This window comes from Rhinopithecus bieti, unplaced genomic scaffold, assembly GCF_001698545.2.
Source record: "Rhinopithecus bieti isolate Rb0 unplaced genomic scaffold, ASM169854v2 scaffold_947, whole genome shotgun sequence".
Classification (NCBI taxonomy): Eukaryota; Metazoa; Chordata; class Mammalia; order Primates; family Cercopithecidae; genus Rhinopithecus; species Rhinopithecus bieti.
In genome coordinates, this window is record NW_016803664.1 from 5,074,234 (window position 1) to 5,091,542 (window position 17,309).

The following is a 17,309-nucleotide window of genomic DNA, read 5'->3' on the forward strand; positions in this document are numbered from 1 at the left end:
TTTTTATTTTATTTTATTTTTTGAGCTGGAGTCTCTCTGTGTTGCCCAGGCTGAAGTACAGTGGTGTGCAGTGGTGTAATCTTAGTTCACTGCAACCTCTGCCTCCTGGGTTCAGGTGATTCTTCTGTCTCAGCCTCCCGAGTAGCTGAGACTACAGGCATGCACTCCTGTGCCTAATTTTTGTATTTTTAGTAGAAATGGGGTTTCACCATGTTGGTCAGCCTGGTCTTGAACTCCTATTCTCAAGTGATCTGCCTACCTCAACCTTCCAAAGTGGCGGGATTATAGGCGTGAGCCATGGTGCCCAGCCAGACTATTGGTTTTGTTTTGTTTTGTTTTATTTTATTTTATTTTACTTTATTTATTTTAAGATGGAGTTTGTTTCTCTCTTGTCGCCTAGGCTGGAGTGCAGTGGCATGATCTCGGCTTACTGCAACCTCCGCCTCCCAGGTTCAAGCGATTCTCCTGCCTCAGCCTCCTAAGTAGCTGGGATTACAGGCGCCTACCACCGTGCCTTGCTAATTTTTGTATTTTCAGTAGAAACGGGGTTTCACCATCTTGGCCAGACTGTTCTCGAACTCCTGACCTAGTGATCCACCCACCTCGGCCTCCCAAAGTGCTGGGATTACGGGCATGAGCCACCGTGCCCGGCTGTTGGTTTTATTATTAGGCAGTAGGAGTTGACCCTGTCAAGAAAAAGCTGTCATGTAGAAAGCATGGCATTTAGAGGCATACCACGTTTAATTCCCTCCCCTTTTTTTTTATTTTTGGTGTACCTCCTGCTTGTGAGGCTTGGGAATACAGTAGTGAATAAGCCAGATGAGGTCTCTCTCTTTTTGGAGCTTATGTAGTAGTATAGACAGAAAGTTCACATTACCCCTGCCACCTTATGGTATTGAGGTGTTTGAGATGGTACTGTTTACTTCTGCCTCATAAAATCTTGAAAGGAGTTCTTTTAGATGAAGAGAAAAACAAAACAAAACAAAAAACCAGAAAAAAAAAAACCATCCGAAGAATGGGTCTGGGTCATGTCTGTAAACCTCCCCACGTCATGGGGAGACTGAAGTGGGAAGGGCCAGGAGTTCAAGACCAGGCTGAGAAACATAACAAGACCCCATCTCTACAAAAAATATTTTTTAATTAATGGGGGATGGCAGCACACACCTGTAATCTCAGCTACTCACGAGGCTGAAGCTAGATGATTGCTTGAACCCAGGAGTTCAAGATTGCAGGAGCTATAGTCACATCACTGCGCTCCAGCCCCTGTCATCAGCAGTCTGGTATGTTGCTAAGGGTCTTGTTCTTTTTAGTGCTTCAGGGACAGCCACTGGCTAGGCACAGAAATAAGTGTGTTTGAGAAGCTTTCTGACCTCAGCTTGTAAAAATTGATTAGGGTCATAATTAAAAAGGAGGGAAACAGGATTGAGTGGACTGGGCCCTACCCTGAGTTTATTCTCCCAGGGCATACATAATGTCATGTGATTACCACATAGCCCTGTTAGATCATCTGTTATCCTGTCCCCATTTTACCCATGAGGAAATGAAGGCCCAGAGAGGTTAGGTGACCTATTTAAATTCACTCAGAAAGTGGCAGAGACGGAATGAATTGGTTACTATCATTGTGTTTTGGATCTCTGAAAGGTATATGCAAGTAAGAACAGGAGAAGAAAACTAGTGATGGTATTAAAAAATGTTATGATTGGTTTCTTTTAATCAATCAGGAACTTGAGTCACTAGCTTCTCTGGGTGAAGGACTATACTTCAACAATGTGAAAAATGGAAAGAAATGAGGAATTTTGGCTGGGCGCAGTGGCTCACACCTGTAATTCTAGCACTTTGGGAGGCCAAGGGAGGAGGATTGCTTGAGCTTAGGAATTCAAGACCAGCCTAGGCAACATAGTGAGGTCCCATCTCTATAAAAATAAATTAGCTGGGCATGCTGGTGCATGCCTATAGTCTCAGCTACTTGGGAGGCTGAGTCAGGAGGGTCACTTGAACCCAGGAATTCGAGGTTGCAGTGAGCTATGATTGAGCCACTGTTTACCATCCCAGGCGACAGAGACCCTATCCCCCTACCGCCAAAAAAAAGGGAAGAAATAAAGAAAATGAGGAATTCACATTTGTGACACATAGGGAATTTAGTCATTCATAGTCTATAAATGCTATAGGAAGTCTCCATACCTTTTTTTTTTTTTTTTTTTTTTTGAGACAGGTCTTGCTCTGTTGCCCAGGCTGGAGTGCAAGTGGTGCGATCTCGGCTCAGCTACAAGCTCTGTCTCTCGGTTTCACGCCATTCTCTCTGCCTCTGCCTCCCGAGTAGGCTGGGATACAGGCGCCCCGCCACCGCACCCAGCTAATTTTTTTGTATTTTTAGTAGACCAGGTTTCACTGTGGTCGTTGACTCTTATGACCTCGTGATGTGCCTGCCTCCCAAAGTGCTGGGATTACAGGCGTGAACCACCGCACCCGGCTGGAAGTCTCCATACTTTTTAACCCAATCTAAAAGGGTAAGGAAATATATAAGAATGTCTATTTATTATTAAAATTTTTTCTATATAAAACATTTTAGAAAAAAAAGACTAGCATATCTGAGCCAAGTGGTAGTAGTGGCCATTCTTTCTGAAGAAAAAAACCACATTTAGCTATCTATGATGTGAAAAGAGATGATGAACATTTTATTTATGTAATAAATGTTATGTAATAAAATAAATACCATTTATTGTGTGCCTATTAGGTTTCAGGAGAGCTGTGCCAAGAGCATTACTTGTATATCTTTTAAGTCTTACAACAGCCCTGCCTGTCAGGCTGGTAGTGCCATATCCTTTTTACAGATGAGGAAGTGATGGATATGAGAAATTAAGGAAATTGCCCTTAGGTCAAAGAGATAGGAAGTGACAAAGCTGAGATTTTTAACCTTGTGAGATTTCAAAGTCTTTGCTTTTTAATAACTGTGTTCCACTGCCTGTAATATAGAGATACGACAAAAGCCACTAAAAATCAGTGAAGAAGACTGGGAGTAGTCGCTTACGCCTGTAATCCTAGCACTTCGAGGGGCTGAGGCGGGTGTATCACCTGAGGTCAGGAATTTGAGACCAGCCTGGCCAACATGACTAAACCCCATCTCTACTAAAAATACAAAAAAATTAGCCAGGCGTGGTGGCAGGCACCTGTAATCTCAGCTACTTGGCAGACTGAGGCAAGGAGAATCGCTTGAACCTGGGAGGTGAAGGTTGCAGTGAGCTGAGATCACTCCATTGCACTCCAGCCTGGGCGACAAAGCAAGACTCCATCTCAAAAAAAAAAAAAAAAAAAAAAGTGAAGAAAACAATCCAGTCAATATTGTCCACCATAAAATTTCTTCAGTCAACCATGCTTTAGTCCTGGCAGTTCTGTATCAGTGAGTTTCGATCAAAAAAAGTTTATTTATAATTCTTTTTTTTTTTGAAATTTGGAAACAGCATCATAAATAATGATTAGTTTTCTGCAGCTGCCTATTTTGGCAGATAGTCCATTGTTACTCATAATTAATTTGAACTAAAAGTAGTGTTGTACGGTATCATGGGCCGTGAATGTGTTTGCGACTTGATCTAAGAACCCACACACCACTTAGGTTGTTTTTGTAGGAAAATTAGAGTATGGAACTCGCTTGCCCACGCTTTCCCTGTCTCAGTCCATTTTGGTAGGCTTCAAAGTCTGGGGCTAGAAGGACACTCAACAAGACTTCAGCAGTACGTGTTAGTCTTCCAGAGGGAATGAATGTAATAGTTGAGGAAATAATTTCTTTCCTCTGTGGCTTTATGCAAATTCCTGGCTATACTGTTACTTATTTGGGCCAAACAATAATATCAGGTGGTTGTACATTTTATTCTTAATTACTACGATACATTGATTTTATCCATGGGTTTAGCCTAGCCTACCTTTTGCTGTTAGGCTTCAACTCTACTTGTGTTGGGTAACCCCTCTGCTTAAAAATCACCCTATTCCCAAGCCTGAGGGAGTCTTCTCCTTCACAGCTTTCTGTGACCTAATCCATGGCCTGGCAAACTTCATAAAGGGCCAGATAGTAAATTTGTGTTTTGTTTTGTTTTGTTTTGTTTCGTTTTGAGATGGAGTTTTGCTCTTGTTGCCCAGGCTGGCGTGCAATGGTGCCATCTTGGCTCACTGCAACCTCTGCCTCCCGGGTTCAAGCGATTCTCCTGCCTCAGCCTCTCAAGTAGCTGGGGTTATAGGCATGTGCCACCATGCTCGACTGATTTTTTTGTATTTAGTAGAGATGGGGTTGATTCACCATTTTGGTCAGGCTAGTCTCAAACTCCTGACCTCAGATGATCCACCTGCCTCAGCCTCCCAAAGTGCTGGGATTACAGGTGTGAACCACCGTGCCCAGCCCGATAGTTAATATTTTAGGCTTTGCAGGCCATATATAGTCCCCTTTTTGTGAGTGTTTGCATGTTTTACTTTACATACTTTAAAAGCTCTTTTTTTTTTGGAGACAGTGTCTTGCTCTGTTGCCCAGGGTGGAGTGCAGTGGTACAATCTTGACTCACTGCAGCCTCTGCCTCCTGGGTTCAGGCAATTCTCCTGTCTCAGCTTCCTGAGTAGCTGGGATTACAGGTGCATGCTACCACGCCCGGCTAATTTTTGTAATTTTAGTAAAGATGGGGTTTTGCCATGTTGGCCAGGCTAGTCTCCTGATCTCAGGTAATCTGCCCACTTCGACTTCCCAAAGTATTGGGATTACAGGCGTGAGCCACCGCGCCTGACCTAAAAGCTCTTTACAGTGTAAAAAATGTTCCGAGCTTTAAGCCATATAAAAATAGGCCATAGGCCCATGGGCATTTGCTGACCCCTGGTAGAACTCCATTTTATCTTTCTGATCATGTTTCCCATTAACTCTTCAAAAATAAGACCTCCATTTAAATCAAGATGGTCTCCTTCCTCACTGCTTGTGGAGGTTCAGTGCCCAATGTCTGCCTCTTGCTTGCTTCTCCATCATTGTTCTGCCATTCGAGATCCTCATACTTACCCTTTAAGATCTATCCCAAATCTTCCATGAAACTAATTCTAATAATTAAAAGAGTTCCTGTAGAACTTAACCTTGTCTGGTACAAGTTAGCTTTCTTATTCAATAGTAGCTTACTATGAATTACAAGAATAAAAAGATTACCATTTTCCCTCACACTGTTTTATGGAGAATGCCTAAAGTTATTTTTTCTTTTTACAGATCAGTATTCCTATTTCGCATCCTAATCCCCTTTCCCAAATCTGAATTTTGGGATTGGAAGCTTGCGTTTGAGATCATTATGATTTGACTTCTTTATTGTACACAGGAGCAGGGACTTTACAACTAATATTCGCATCCCTGCTCCTTCATATTTTGTGATGTAAGGTGAGTTATTTTCACTTATGCTTAAGTTTCTTCCCCTGTAAAAAGGGGATGGAAGAGGATTAAATGAATTAAACGTGTAACACGCTTAAATCAGTGTCTGGCAAATAATAAGTGCTCAGTAACTTTTAGCTGTTCTTATTAGCATGTTTGGAAAACAGTAGAAACTACACCAGCAAGTTAAGGTTGAAAAGTGGTATTGATGGGCTTGGGGTAGTACAGTATGAATGGATGCAGTTTAGCATTTCATTGAGTTTGTATATTCATTAATTCATTACACAGTTGACGCTGTCAGACTAGTACAGAGACAAAGATGAATGAAACATTATCTGTGCTTCCAGGTTACCCAACGTAGAGAAGGCAGGCGTGCAGATAGTTTAAACTGGTAGCACTGGGAGGGGACTGCCATGGGTGGGCAGTGAAGAAAAAGGGCTTCAAAATGATGAGAGTTGAGAAGGATCTTCAAGGATGATAAGCAGTTTTCAGTGAGGCCATGTAAGAGAGGAGGAAGTTCAGGCAGAGAAAAGTTTGTGCTAAAGCACAGGGATGCTATACACTTGGTGTATGTAGAAAAAATGGTTCATAGTGTGATAAAAGAATTGGAGGGGGTCCTCACTAAAAGTAAGGAAACACATTTGGAAGAATATGTTTCAGTTAGAAAATGAAATGAGCTTGAAGTAAACACTAATAAGGTTTTTAAAATACAAAATTTCAACGTATTTAAAAAGAAAACAGTTGGATGAATCTTATGTACCTGTCACTCAGCTTTAGCAATTATCAGTAAATGGCCAACCTTGTGTCAGCTATACTCCCCTCTCCTCCACTGATAGTCTTTTGAAGGGGAATACAGTTGTTTTGTGGCCTCCAGGAAGGGATACATTTATGAGCGATGGGTAGATCATTGGGAGAGACTTGAGTTTCCTGTCAGGAAGCGTTGGTGCGTAAGTCAGAGGTAATATGAATGCTGTGGAAGGTGGGTGGCTTGCTATCTGGAGAACTCGAGAAGATGGGAACGGGCACTGTCCAGTACTGTGGCTACTTCCACACATGGTTCTTTAAATTTAAAATTATGTTGATTAAAATTTAAATATTTCAGTTCCTCAGCCATACTAGCCACATTTCAGGTGCTTACCTGCCACATATGCCTAATGGCTGCAGTATTGGAGAACATGACATGGGACATTTTCATCATTGCACAAAGTTCTGTTGGACAGCATGGGACTAGAGCCCTAAGATCCTTTTCTACCGGAGTTGTTTGGATTTTTTGGTGTGTCTAGGTAGATCTAATTGTTCATGGCTTCATGACCAAGCCTCTTATCCCTTTCTCTAGAGGGACTCAAGGGGTAAAGGCACTGAAGGGGTAAAACTTCATATAGAGAGGGGGTGGGTGGTGGTGGTTTAAGACAGCGTCTCGCTCTGTCACTCAGGCTGGAGTTCAGTGGTGTGATCCTGGCTCACTGCAGCCTTGACATCCTGGGCTTAGTGATCCTCCCACCTCAGCTTCCAAATAACTGGGACTGTAGGCATGATCCACCACATCTGCTTAATTTTTAAATTTTTCTGTAGAGACGAGGTTTCGCCATGGTGCCCAGGCTGGTCTTAAACTCCTGGACTCACCTTGACCTCCCAGAGTACTGGGATTGCAGGTGTGAGCCACTGCAACTGGCCTTTTTTTCTCCTTTACTACTCTAGTGTATGCTGGAATATGAGGAAAATAATTATATTAGCTAGCAGTTATTAAGCACTTAACGTACCAGGCACTGTTTTAAGTTGTGCTGTCTGTGTGGAATATTACTTAATTTCCACAACCTTATGAGAAGATACTATTTTTTTTTCTTTTGAGAGGGTACTATTTTTATCTTCATTTCGTAGATGTTGAAATTAAAACACAGAGAGCTGAAGTCACAGGATTAAGGCCACAGAGCTGAGAAGTGATGGGGTCAGAATTTGAACCCAAGCAATTAATGCGGATATAGTTCTTGTGTGAATGGTAATTGTTTTGAAACAATGATCCTAGATGATTATATGACTGGATTAATCTGGCAGTTCTGTGTGAATTTAGAGTTGCCTTCCCACCTCAGTTTGCTAAAAAACAACAACAACAACAACAAAAAACCTCTAGCTTTACTATGTTTGGGTTGTCATGGCCCACCCCCTGCTGCCACTTCATTTGACTCATCTTTTTAGGGAGAAAATATTCAATAAGTGGTATAGGATTTCCCTTTCTAATAATAATTTAAACAACAAGAAGCCTGAAATGGGAAGAACAAAATGACTCACCTAAGTGAATTAACCTTGAGAGGTGGAACTTGATTTCTAGATTTTAGTTAATTGTCTAATTGATGTACTAAATATTAGTTACTTAAGATTAAAACAGGTAGACATAATAGTAGTTAAGGAGCTGCTGTAGATGGTATAGTTTGAGAAGACCTCTCTCAGGGACATTTAAGTTGTTAACTAACAAGAAAGGGGCAGCCGTGTGAATAGCTGGAGGGAAGAGCATTTTTACAGTTTTACTGGAAGGGGGTTAGAGGTATGTAGTACCCTTATGCCAAAGAAAATTAGTTACTTCTATACAACCAGTCTGATTCTAGAAACCTGGATCAATGAAATATTTTGATTATATAAAAAAAACCTGTTACCCAGACCTTGTTGAAATAGCATTAGAAACTACTGAAGGACATACAGAAGAGTAGTGTTGAAAAATGGTGATAGATGAGCAGAATGGTGAAAATAAAAGACATGAAGCTCTATACTTATATTGTATGGTGACAGTAACAGTAAAATTGCAGGGTTTTCCCCCCCAATTTTTTTTTTTGTGTTTGTTTTTTTGAGACGGAGTCTTGCTGTGTCACTCAGGCTGGAGTGCATTGTCATGATACTGGCTTACAGCAGCCTCTGCCTCCCAGGCAAGTGATTGTCCTGCCTCAGCCTCCCAAGTAGCTGGGATTACACGCGTGTGCCACCACGCCGGGCTAATTTTTTTTTTTTTTGAGACGGAGTCTCGCTGTGTCGCCCAGGCTGGAGTGCAGTGGCCGGATCTCAGCTCACTGCAAGCTCCGCCTCCCGGGTTCCCGCCATTCTCCCGCCTCAGCCTCCGAGTAGCTGGGACTACAGGCGCCGCCACCACGCCCGGCTAGTTTTTTGTATTTTAGTAGAGACGGGGTTTCACCGTGTTAGCCAGGAGGGTCTCGATCTCCTGACCTCGTGATCCGCCTGCCTCGGCCTCCCAAAGTGCTGGGATTACAGGCTTGAGCCACCGCGCCCGGCCCAATTTTTGTATTTTTAGTAGAGAGGGGATTTCATCATGTTTGCAAGGCTGGTCTTGAACTCCTGACCTCAGGCAATCCACCTGCCTTAGCCTCCCCAAATGCTGGAATTACAGGTGTGAACCACTGCGTCTGACATCCCCCAGTTGTTGAAACAATAATGGAAGGTAATTTTATTCTTGGATTATTTAATGTTTTTCAGTTATCAGGATACATTAGATTGTATATATTGTTTTGCTTGTTAATTAACACAGTGAGTAAGACAGACAAACATATGAAAATGTACATTTATGTTTTTGAGACAGAGTCTGTTGCCTAGGCTGGAGTGCAATGGCACAATCTCGGCGTACTGCAACCTCTGCCTCCCGAGTTGAAGCGATTCTCCTGTGTCAGCCTCTTGAGTAGCTGGAGCCATGAGTGCACACCACCATACCCAGCTAATTTTGTCTTTTAGTAGAGATGGGGTTTCACCATGTTGGCCAGGCTGGTTCTTGAATTCTTTACCCCAGGGTTTTTTTTTTTTTTTTTTTTTTTTTTTTTGTTTTTTTTTTTTTGAGATGGGGTCTCGCTCTGTCTCCCAGGCTGGAGTGCAATGGTGAAATCTCAGCTTACTGCAACCTCTGCCTTCTGGGTTCAAGTGATTCTCCTGCCTCAGCCTCCCGAATAGCTGAGACTGCAGGCACATGCCACCATGCCAGGCTAATTTTTGTATTTTTAGTAGAAATGGGGTTTCACCATATTGGTGAGGCTGGTCTTGAACTCCTGACTTCGTGATTTGCCTGCCTCAACCTCCCAAAGTGCTGGGATTACAAGCGTGAGCCACCGCACCTGGCCCGTTTCTTGAATGTTCATAATCTTGTTGTCATTTCAGGCAGTTTCACAGCAGCTTCACCAGGTGTGATTCCATCTTAAAAAACCACTTTTCGGGCCGGCGCGGTGGTCTCAAGCCTGTCATCCCAGCATTTGGCGCGGAGCCGAGAGGTGATCAACGAGGTCATGGAGATCGAGGACCCAATCCTGGCTAAACACGGTTTGAACCCTGTCTCTACTAAAAAATACAAAAAAAAAAAAAAAAAAAAAAAACAAAACCACTTTCTTTGCTTATCCATAAGGAGCAACTCTTCATCTATTCAAGTTTTATCATGAGATTGCAGCAATTCAGTTACATCTTCTGACCCCACTTCTAATTTTAGTTCTCTTGCTTTTTTTACTACATCTGCAGTTACTTGCTCTACTGACGTCTTGAACCCCACAAAATCATTCATGAGGATTATAAGCAATTTCCTGGCCGGGCACAGTGGCTCACACCTGTAATCCCAGTACTTTGGGAGGCGAAAGAGGGCAGATCAGCTGAAGTTAGGAGTTCAAGACCAGTCTGACAAACGTCGTGAAACCCCGTCTCTACTAAAAATACAAAAATTAGCCAGGCATGGTGGCGGGCGCCTATAATCCCAGCTACTCGGGAGACTGAGGCAGGAGAATCACTTAAACCTGGGGGGCGGAGGTTGCACTCCAGCCTGGGCAACAGGAGCGAAACTCCATCTTAAAAAAAAAAAAAAAAAAAAGGCAATTTCCTCTAAAACTCCGTTAATGTTGATGTTTTAACCTCCTCCCATGCTCATGGATGGCATTCTCCATGGCATATAGAATGGTGAATACTTTTCAGAAAGTTTTCAATTTATTTTGCCCAGATCCATCAGAGAATGACTATGAATGGCAGCAGTAGCCTTATAGAATGTTTTTCTTTCTCTCTTTCTCTTTCTCTCTCTCTCTCTCTCCCCCCCTCCCCTCCCCTCCCTTTTTTTGAGACGGAGTCTCGCTCTGTCCCCCAGGCTGGAGTGCAGTGGCGCCATCTCAGCTCACTGTAAGCTCTGCCTCCCAGGTTCACGCCATTCTTCTGCCTCAGCCTCCCGAGTAGCTGGGACTACAGGTGCCCGCCACCACGCCCGGCTAATTTTTTGTATTTTTAGTAGAGATGGGATTTCACTGTGTTAGGCAGGATGGTCTCGATCTCCTGACCTCATGATCCACCCGCCTCAGCCTTCCAAAATGCTGGGATTACAGGCGTGAGCCACCGCGCCCGGCCCCCTCCCCTTCTTTATGAGGCAGCATCTCACTCTCTTGTCCATGCTGGAGTGCAGTGGCATGATCTCAGCTCACTGCAACCTCCACCTCTTGGGCCCAAGTGACTTGGGAGTAGCTGGGATTACAGGCGCCCACCACCACTTCTGGCTAATTTTTGTATTTTTAGTAGAGATGGGGTTTCATGATGTGGGCCAGGCTGGTCTCGAACTCCTGGCCTCAAGTGATCCACCTGCCTTGGCCTCCCAAAGTGCTGGGATTATAGGTGTGAGCCACTACGCCTGGCCTAATTGACCTAATTTCAGTATTGTTGTGTCTCAGGGAATAGAGAGGCACGAGGAGAAAGGAGACAGACAGGCTGACTGCTGGTTCGTGGAGTAGTCATAACACGCAACATTTATTAAGATTGCTGTCTTATATGGACAGTTTGTGGTGCCTTAAAACAAATCAGGGTAATGTCAACGATTACTGATTACAGATTAGAGATTACTATAACATACAATAATAACTGTAAATTATTATTTACAATTATTGTAAAATACAATCTGTATTCTAACAGGTACAATAATTGTAAAGTATTACAATTGGGCAAAGTTTGATAATATTGTGAGATTTATGAAAATGTGGCACAGTCGCAAAGAAGGCACATGTTACTGAAAATACGGCACTAATGGACTTGCCCGACTCAAGGTTTCCACAGACCTTCAGCTTGTCAAAAATGCAGCATCTGTGAATTTCAATAAAGCAAAGCAGAATAAAATGAGATGTGCATGTATTGCCATCATATGTACGCTAGTAAAATACCGTTTTTTCTTCAGTAGGTGGATCAACCTCAAATTTTAATATAAAGCATTACTTAAATGAGAACATGGGGACTTTCATGACATTTCTTACTTGTGTGTGCATAAAACTTCCATGAAAATAATTTAATGCTATCCAGCAGTTTATTTTAGAAGTAAGTACTGGGGGCTAGGCATGGTGGCTCATGCCTGTAATCCCAGCACTTTGGGAGGCTGAGGTAGGAGGATCACTTGAGTTCAGGAGCTGCAGACCAGCTTGGGCAATATAGTGCGACCCCGTCTCTACAAAAGAGAAAAGAAGTACTAGAGTGTTACAGCTCTTACAGAATTTGTCTAGCAGGTTTTCCAGTCTTTACCAGAAATGCCCCCATGCAGAAGTAGTAAATACTGATTTATGTAAAATAATAAACAACTTTATCTTTCATTTTTTAAAAGACAGGGTCTTGTATTATTGCCCAGACTGGCCTTTAATTCCTGGGCTCAAGTGATCCTCTCATCTGAGCCTTGTGAGTAGCTGAGACTACAGGCTGCACTACTGCACCTGGCTCTGCTTGATTTTTAATTGTTGTGTTGCTGTTGCAGCTATTGTTTCTGTTTTTTTTTTTTCTTCAGTGCAAGGATGGGCAAACTTTTTATGTGAAGTCTCAGATAATAAGTATTTTAGGCTTTAAGGCCATATAACTTCTCTGTTGCATATCCTTTTTTCTTTAAACAATCCTTACTATTTTTTTTTCCCATTTCCCCTCAAATTCCTTTTACCATAAGCAACTCTTGAAGAACTTAAAAATCATTCTTAGTCCAGAAGCCAGACCAAAACAGGTTGTGAGCTGTAGTTTCCTGACCCCTGACTTAAGGATTGATAGCTTTGAAATGGAAAAAAATTTTTTTTTTTTTTGAAATGAAGTCTCGCTCTGTCGCCCAGGCTGGAGTGCAGTGGCACTATCTCGGCTCACTGCAAGCTCTGCCTCTTGGGTTCATGCCATTCTCCTACCTCAGCCTCCCAAGTAGCTGGGACTACAGGCGTCTGCCACCACGCCTGGCTAATTTTTTGTTTTTTTAGTAGAGACGGGGTTTCACTATGTTAGCCAGGATGGTCTCAATCTCCTGACTTCGTGATCCACCCGCTTCAGCCTCCCAAAGTGCTGGGATTACAGGCGTGAGCCACCACGCCCGGCCCGAAACGGAAAGTTTTTAACTTTCTTCTTTTTCTCTTTCCCCTGTTCTGATTGGGCTGTTAATTCATTAGATATTTACTGAGTATGTATCGTATGAGGCATGATTCCTCTGCTAATTTTGGTAGTGGTAGAAAGATACTTTCGCCAAGCTTGGTTGTTCAGGTTTTCATTTGTCCAAGAGTTCCTGACCAAGTGTGAATGGATGTTGAAATCAAGATGTTTGGCCACACAATGTGCCTTTGGGGCCTATATCTGTGTGCTTCTGGTGCCTCCTTTTAATTTTCACAAAGACACTGCTTGCCAACCACACTGTTTTCTCTAATGTGGGGCTATGACCCCCTGGAAGAGGCATCATTTTCTGATTTTCACAGAAGCATAATATGGTCAGGTGATGGTCCTGAGTAGGTGGGCATATGACAGATACACTAGTAATTATAATACAGATCTAAACTGGAGAGTTGAAAACAGCATCGTGTAAGGCTTCCTGAAAAGATGGCATTTGAGTTTCAAGGCTGAGTAGGATTAAGTATTATTACTTAAAAAATGCGTTGGACAGTGCACTAAATAGAGTTAACAAGTCACATCACTTATAGTTTCCAATTAAAAATATTTTGCTTACACATAATTTTAGACTTTTAGAAAATTGCAAAGATACTACAAATAATTCTCTTATATATTTCACCTACATTCTTCAAGTAACATTTTACCATATTCCCCTTTACGTTTTATCTGTATTGGTATTTGTATATATAAGATTTAATGTAAAATAAAAATTACCTTATTAAACATATGAGAGACATGATACCTCTTTAGCCCTAAATACTTCAAATTGTATTTCCTAATAACAAGGGCATTCTATTTCAAAACCACAGTACGGTTTAAGGAGATTAATATTTGTGTCAAACTGTTATCCTGTTTACAGACCTTTTCTTCTAATGTCCTTTAAAACAGTCAACAAATCAACATTTTTTTCTGGTCCAAGAACCAGTAAATACATATATTCTACATATATGTATATACGCTATATGTACATATATATGTATTATATATATATATGTATTCTACATGTACATGTACCTACATATACGTAGAATATATGTATTTACTCCCCTGTCCAAGAACCAATCCAGGATTGTTACCTTTAGTTATCGTGTATCTTTGGTCTCCTTTAATCCAAAGCAGTTCTTTTGTCTTTTATGACTTGACACTTTTGAAGATTACAGGTTATTTTGTAGACTGTCTCTCAATTAGGGTTTATTTTAGGTTTCCTTATCATTAGATTCAGATATTTAGTTTTGGCAGGAATACAACAGAAATGATTTGTGTGTTTTTCTCATTGCATGAGATCAGAAAGTGCATTATATATATTTGTCCCATTACTGGGGTTGTTAACTTTGATCACTTGGTTAGGGTTGTGTCTACTAAGTTTCTTCACTATAAAGTTATTTTTCACTTTGTCATTTCATCAGTATCTTGTGGGGAGTTACTTTGTGGTTATATAAATACTCTGTTTCTGCTTTCCCTTACTATATTTAGCATCTATGGACACTTTTGCCTGAAAGTTATTTACTATGGTGTTACCAAGTGGTGATGCCCCTTTCTTCCATCACTCTGTGTACATTTTTTTTTTTTTTTGAGACGGAGTTTCCCTCTTATTGCCCAGGCTGGAGTGCAGTGGCGCAATCTCAGCTCACTGCAACCTCTGCCCGCCCCCCCCGCCAGGTTCAAGCAGTTCTCGTGCTTCAGCCTCCTGAGTAGCTGGGATTACAAGCATGCGCCACTTCGCCCGGCTAATTTTGTATTTTTAGTAGAGATGAGATTTCTCCATGTTGGTCAGGCTGGTCTCGAACTCCTGACCTCAGGTGATCCGCCCGCCTGAGCCTTCCAAAGTGCTGGGATTACAGGCATGAGCCACCGCACCAGGCCTCCTTTTTTTCTTTTTTAAGAGATAGAGTCCTGCTTTGTCACCAAGGCTAGAGTGCAGTGGCATGATGATAGTTCACTGCAGCCTCAAACTCCTGGGCTCAAGTAAACCTCCCACCTGTAGCTGGGACTACAGACACCCACATAACACCTGACTGTTTTTTAAAACTATGTTAGAGATGGGGTCTTGCGAAGTTGATCAGGATGGTCTTGAACTCTGAGTCTCAAGTGGTCCTTCTGCCTCAGTCTTTGGATTAGTTGGCATTACAGGCGTGAGCCATTGTACCTGGCAGGTGAATATTTTCTTTCTTTTTTTTTTTAAGATGGAGTCTGGAGGCCGGGCATGGTAGTTACGCTTGTAATCGCAGCATTTTGGGAGACTGAGGTGGGTGGATCAAAAGGTCAGGAGATCGAGACCATCCTAGCTAGCATGGTGAAACCTTGTCTCTACTAAAAATACAAAAAATTAACTGGGCGTGGTGGCATATGCCTATAGTCCCAGCTACTTGGGAGGCTGAGGCAGGAGAATCGCTTGAACCCTGGAGGTGGAGGTTGCAGTAAGTCGAGATCATAGCACTGCACTCCATCCTGAGCGACAGAGGGAGATTCTGTCTCAAAAAAAAAATAAAAAAATAAAAAAAAAAACGGAGTCTCACTCTGTCACCCAGGCTGCAATGCAGTGGCATGATCTCTGCCTCTGAGTTCAAGTGATTCTTGTGCCTGGGATTACAAGACATGTGCCACCATATGTGGCTAATTTTTGTAGTTTTAGTAGAGATGGAGTTTTGCCGTGTTGGCCAGGCTGGTCTTGAACTCCTGACCTCAGGTGATCCACCTGCCTTGGTCTCTTGAAGTGCTGGGATTACAGGTGTGAGCCACTGTGCCTGGCCAAGTGAATATTTGCTAATGTAGCATTTTTTATTTTTATTTTTATTGTTTTTGAGATGGAGTTTTGCTCTTGTTGCCCAGGCTGGAGTGCAGTGGCACGACCTTGGCTCACTGCAACCTCCACCTCCTGGGTTCAACAGTTCTCCTGCCTCAGCCTCCCGAATAGTTGGGGTTACAGGCGTCCGCTACCACACCTGGCTAAGTTTTTGTATTTTTAGTAGTGATGGGAGTTTCAGCATGTTGGCCAGGCTGGTCTTGAACTCCTGACCTCAGGTGATCCACCTGCCTTGGCCTCCCAAAGTGCTGGGATTAAGGCGTGAGTCACCATTCCCGGCCAGAGACTGTTCTTTTTTTTTTTTTTTCTTCTGAGGCAGAGTCTCGCTCTGTTGCCCAGGCTGGAGTGCAGTGGCGTGATCTCGGCTCACTGCAAGCTCCGCTTCCCGTTTTCACACCATTCTCCTGCCTCAGCCTCCCAAGTAGCTGGGGCTACAGGTGCCTACCACCACGCCTGGCTAATTTTGTTTTTGTATTTTTAGTAGAGATGAGGCTTCACTGTGTTAGCCAGGATGGTCTCCATCTCCTGACCTCGTGATCCACCCGTCTCAGCCTCCCAAAGTGCTAGGATTACAGGTGTGAGCCTCTGCACCCGACCGAGACTATTTATTTTTATTCATACTTTATTCCCTCTGTTCTTTGGATTGCGTAATCTGTCTCAGTCTACAAAATTGTTATTTCGTCAGTTCAAATCTCTGTTTAGCTCTCTAGTGAATTTTTCATTTTAGTTACTGTACTTTTCAACTTGAGGATTTCCATTTGGTTCCTTTAAAATAATTTCTCTTTGTGAACATTCTTTATTTGATGCAATATGATAATCATACCTTCTTTTTTTTTTTTTTTTTTTTTGGATGGAGTCTTGCTCTGTCATCCAGGCTGGATCTTGGCTCACTGCAACCTCTGCTTCCTGGATTCAAGTGATTCTCCTGCCTCAGCCTCCCAAGTAGCTGGGACAACAGGTGCATGCCACCACACCCAGCTAATTTTTGTATTTTTAGTAGAGACTGGGTTTCACCGTGTTAGACAGGATGGTCTCCATCTCCAGACCTCATGATCAGCCCACCTTGACCTCCCAGCGTGCTGGGATTACAGGCGTGAGTCACTGTGCCTGGCCAATCATACCTTCTTTTACTGCATTAATTATGGTTTTCTTTCGTTCTTTAAACCTGTTTATAGTGACCACTTTTGAAGTTCTTTTTTTTTTTTTTTTTTTTTGAGACAGTCTCGCTCTGTCACCCAAGCTGGAGTGCACTGGCCAGATCTCAGCTCACTGCAAGCTCCGCCTCCCGGGTTCACGCCATTCTCCTGCCTCAGCCTCCAGAGTAGCTGGGACTACAGGCGCCTGCCAACCTCGCCCGGCTAGTTTTTTGTATTTTTTAGTAGAGACGGGGTTTCACCGTGTTAGCCAGGATGGTCTCGATCTCCTGACCTTGTGATCTGCCCGCCTCGGCCTCCCAAAGTGCTGGGATTACAGGCTTGAGCCACCGTGCCCGGCCTGAAGTTCTTATTAAATCAGACATCTGGTTATACAAGCAATTTCTATTGCCTACTTTTTTTTTCCAGTGGGTGGGTTTATACTTTCCTGTGTCTTAGTTTGTCTTGTCATTTTTTGTTGAAAACTGGACATTTTGAATAATGTAGTAACTCTGGATACTGGTCCTCATTAGCCTATGATGGGAGGGGGGTTGTTACTGTTATTTGCTTATTTGTGTAATGACTGGCTGAATGATTT